Raw genomic sequence first — 5,198 nt, 5'->3', positions numbered from 1 at the left:
ATGATGGAGGTGGGCACCCCGTGCCTCGAAACAACTTCTTTAAGATAAACGTCTGCGAGGGTGGAGAACTTATCCGTTTCCTTTATAGCCAGGAAGTGTGCAGACTTGGTGAGTCGATCCACGATCACCCATATAATATCATTCCTACGCTGAGATCTAGGCAGGCCAGTAAGAAAATCCATGGAAATTTCTTCCCATTTCCACTGTGGTATCCTGGGTTGTTGCTGTCACACCCCCAAAATCCCACCTGCGGAGTACTACCGCTTGGAGGCGTGACTGACCAGGATCCAGCCACCAATCATACTGAACAAGCATATAAGTAATTATAAAAGTTTAACCAACACGATTGGTGTTCCAAAACAAATAAGTTTAAGTTGTAAGCGGAAGCATAAGTTTAAAGTTGTAACATAAGTTCCAAAAGTTTCAAGTTTAACATAGTCTTGTAGCAATCCCTGTCCCACAACGATCCTCCTCCATGCAAGCTCCCACTGAGTACCTATGGTCCTGCAAAGCATGTAGTAACGAGTCAACAACTAGTTGAGTGAGTTCACGGGTGGGCGTTCGTTTTAGTTGTTTCGAAAACAGTTTACTTTATCTGGCATCCTGCCGTGGGGGTTACCCCATAGTTTAAAAAGACGTGACCAGTTCATTCCCAGTTACTCCGGCACTCCGGCCGTGGGGGCTACCCCATGTAGTTATCAGGCATTTCGGCCGTGGGGGCTACCCCATGTACATCATCTGGCTCTCCAGCCGTGGGGGCTACCCCATGTGTATACTAGACTCGTTACCGTATCGATTGCTGACTGTAGTCATGTTTATGTGCCCTGAAAACATCAATGTCTATCATCATTGACGTGCCCCAGATCCATTAGTTCACGCCCGTCCTCTGCGGCACGGTGTGAGGCTTGTCAGACCTAAATAGCGCTATCTAACTAATGACCCGCTCGCCATTGGCCCGGCGATTAGTCGATACAAAAAGGAGGGACTTCGTGATAGAGTTTTAGTCTAGTACGTTTATCCGTCCATCCGGACGAGGAATCACATTCCTGAACCACTGACGTCCTACCCAAAGGTAGACGAGGAACCCACGTTCCTGAATCCCGTTCCCAACCCAGGGAATCCCATGCTTCGTAAAGGGTGTGAACTCACCTCGGTTTGCTCGGCAGTTAATCACAGAAAGTCAATCAAGTCGCAAGTAGTCAATAACGTCCTAACACGGATATCACGTATAATCAGATTCGAACCAAGTAGTGTACAAATGTTCAACACGCATGGAAATCACGTATAATCAGTAACAGTTCTCAGTTAACAGTCAGACATAATCCAAAGTCCAAGTGTGAGGCCCAACAGTTGGGCTTGTGATAACAGGCCCAAATAACACGTTAACAGTAGCACAGGAGTTCATATGTCCGGCCCACTAACTTAGGCCCAAAGTGTGGTCTCGAGTCGCAACCGGACTCGCAAGCATGGTCTCGAGTCATGCTGTGTGTTGATCATGGATGGTTGCGAGTCGCAACCGGTGTCGCAACCGTAGTCTCGGTTCATCATGCTAAGGTCTCGAGTCGCAACGGGACTCGTAACCTGTGGTTTCGGCTTGTCCTGCTATGGTTGCGAGTCGCAACCGCGTGGTCTCGAGTCATCACGCTGTGGTTGCGAGTCGCAACTGCGTGATTGCGAGTCGGTAGCAGTCGTTTTCAAGTTCACGTGTTGATGCAGGTGTATCAGTCCCATTAGTACAATATAATCAGGCCCAAATCAGGAAACTACCAATAGCATTCCACTAACAGTTTTCCTAATCAGGTTACTAGTCAAAGATGGATCAAAATCACAAGGGTTTTCACATTCTTAACTATCATTCAAAGTGTTCTTCAAATGTTCAAACTCATATTCATCAAGTTCATAGCATATTTAACACTTATTTCAACCACAACTATGAACAATCATCAAGACATGATCTACTAGCATGCATTCTAACATGACAAACATACTCCTTAGCCGATTTGTTTAGTTTAAACACCCATTTTTCGGATCCAAACCCAAGTGTAACCAATATCATTATTCACCTTTTTTTTAACATACAATGAACCCATTTTTAACATCAAGCATTTATGCAAATTTTCAACACATAACAAGAACATTCATGAACCGATTTCTATGTATAACTCAACAACTTAACATATTGTCACATAATCTCATACAAACATAACATGAACACACTAACATTCAACAAAACATCAAGAACACTAACCGGTTGGTGATGTGTGTGTGTGTGCCGATCCGAAGTCCAAATCCGAGAGTTTCTTGTGTCAACCGAGTGGATCCGAGAGTCTTGGAAATGTGTTTGTGTTCTTAAGGCTTAGAGAGAAAAGTAGGAGAGTGTGTGGGTGTAATGTTTCAACAAATGGCAAAGTTAACTAAGGGTGGTGTATTTATAGTCAAGTTCCAAATGTGCACCCTTAGTGGGTTTCGAGTGGGGTTCACGGCCCAAAGGCCCAACCGGCCAAAGGTTCTCGGCCCAAGTCCACTCGAGACCTCATGGTCTCGAGTCGGGTTCTTTGTTGTTTCGTGTCGGGTTCTCGGGTCACATATAACACGTACACAAATATATACAAATGCACACATAACCAAGCACCTATCACATAAAAAGGTTCACGTTATCATTAAGTTTAATCATTCAACTAATCACATAATGTACAAGCAAGTTACAACGAAAGGTTCTAGATTTCGAGTTGTCACATCATCCCCAAGTTGAAAGAAATTTCGTCCCGAAATTTGATGGCACTCACTGAGGAAGCTAGTCAAGTTGTAAGGTTTTCCCGGTTATCCTGGGGTGTCACATCCACCCCCCGTTGATCTGGAATTTCGTCCCGAAATTCCGTAGCTTCAGCCTCAGTAGCGTTTGTACTGTTCTCAAACAGTTGGGGATACTTTTGTTTCATCCGATCTTCGCGCTCCCAGGTAAACTCTGGGCCGCGACGTGAGTTCCAACGAACTCGAACAAGAGGTATTCTAGTGCTCTTGAGGACCTTAACATCCCGGTCCGTGATTTCGACAGGTTCTTCGACGAATTTCAACTGTTCGTCGATCGTAAGTTCCTTCAGAGGAACTACGTGCGTCTCATCTGACAGACACTTCTTCAGATTTGACACATGGAAAACGTTGTGAACTGCCCCGAGTTCTGCTGGTAATTTCAGTCTGTAGGCCACCTTGCCTATTTTCTCAAGGATTTCAAAAGGTCCAACGTACCGTGGGTTGAGTTTGCCGCGTTTACCAAAACGAACCACACCCTTCCAGGGTGAAACTTTGAGTAATACCCGCTCCCCAACCTGGAGCTCAAGTGGTTTCCTGCCCTTATCGGCGTAGGCCTTCTGACGGTCACGAGCGGCCGCCATGCGTTGTCGTATTTGAGCAATCCGCTCAGTAGTGTCTACCACATGTTCTGGACCAGTGATTTGACTATCCCCCACCTCTGCCCAACAGAGGGGTGACCGGCATTTACGTCCGTACAATGCCTCAAACGGAGCAGCTTTAATGCTGGTGTGGTAGCTGTTATTGTACGAGAATTCTACGAGTGGCAGATGCTTTTCCCAGCTGTTGCCAAAGTCGATTACACAAGCGCGAAGCATGTCTTCTAGTGTTTGGATAGTACGCTCGGACTGCCCGTCCGTCTGCGGGTGGTACGCTGTGCTCATATCTAAACGTGAGCCAAAAGACTTGTGCATTGCCTGCCACAGTTCCGAAGTAAAACGTGCATCTCGATCAGAGATGATAGAAGTGGGCACCCCGTGCCTCGAAACAACTTCCTTGAGGTATATTTCCGCTAGAGTGGAGAACTTATCCGTTTCCTTGATTGCCAAAAAGTGTGCGGATTTTGTGAGTCGATCCACGATCACCCAGATAGTATCGTTTCCGCGCTGTGATCTAGGTAGGCCAGTAACGAAATCCATGGAAATTTGCTCCCATTTCCATTGTGGTATCTCTGGTTGCTGAAGTAGGCCTGAAGGTTTCTGATATTCCGTCTTGACTCGCGCACAAGTCAAACACTTGCTGACGTAAGTTGCTATGTGGGCCTTCATGCTAGGCCACCAATACGTAGTTTTGATATCGTGGTACATCTTGTCCGAACCAGGGTGTACCGAGTAGCGAGATTTGTGCGCTTCATCCATCACAAGTTCTCGTAAATCGCCATAGTGCGGGACCCAAATGCGTCCTGTTACATAATAAGCACCGTCTTCCTTCCGTTCTAAGCGTTGCCTTGACCCGCGTAGAGCTTCAGCTCTAACGTTTTCTGGTTTCAGTGCTTCTATCTGAGCAGCTCGTATTTGCGAAGGTAGACTAGAATGGATCGTGAGTTGTAAAGCTCTTACACGCTTAGGCGTAGTGTCCTTTCGACTGAGGGCGTCCGCCACTACGTTGGCCTTGCCCGGGTGATACCTGATAGAGCACTCGTAGTCATTCAGCAGCTCGACCCATCGTCGCTGCCGCATATTCAGTTCCTTCTGTTTGAATATGTGTTCTAAACTTCTGTGGTCGGTGTAGATGGCGCACTTGGTTCCGTACAGGTAATGCCGCCATAACTTAAGTGCGAAAACAACCGCTCCCAGCTCTAAATCATGTGTCGTGTAGTTCTTCTCGTGAACTTTAAGTTGTCGTGAGGCGTAAGCTATGACTTTATCTCGTTGCATCAATACACAACCAAGACCTTGAATTGATGCATCACAGTAAACCACAAAATCTTCTGTGCCCTCTGGCAGTGAAAGGATAGGTGCACTACAAAGTCTATCCTTTAGATGCTGAAAAGCTAACTCTTGTGCATTTCCCCAATGATAAACAACGCCTTTCTGTGTTAACAACGTGAGGGGCTGCGCGATCTTAGAAAAATCCTTAATGAATCTCCTGTAATAACCTGCCAATCCCAAAAATTGGCGAATTTCCTTTGGTGTGCGAGGCGCAGGCCAGTTCTTAATAGATTCCACTTTGGATGGATCAACGTGAATCCCATCCTTGTTCACCACATGCCCTAGGAAATGGACTTCACGAAGCCAGAAGTCGCACTTCGAGAATTTCGCGTAAAGCTGTTCCTTCCGAAGGAGTTCCAAAATAAGTCGTAGATGTTGTTCGTGCTCTTCTTTATTCTTAGAATAGATCAGGATGTCGTCGATGAAGACTATAACAAACTTGTCCAGGTACGGTTTGCA

Source organism: Helianthus annuus, chromosome 6, assembly GCF_002127325.2.
Source record: "Helianthus annuus cultivar XRQ/B chromosome 6, HanXRQr2.0-SUNRISE, whole genome shotgun sequence".
Taxonomy (NCBI): domain Eukaryota; kingdom Viridiplantae; phylum Streptophyta; class Magnoliopsida; order Asterales; family Asteraceae; genus Helianthus; species Helianthus annuus.
This window is presented reverse-complemented; position numbering follows the sequence as displayed.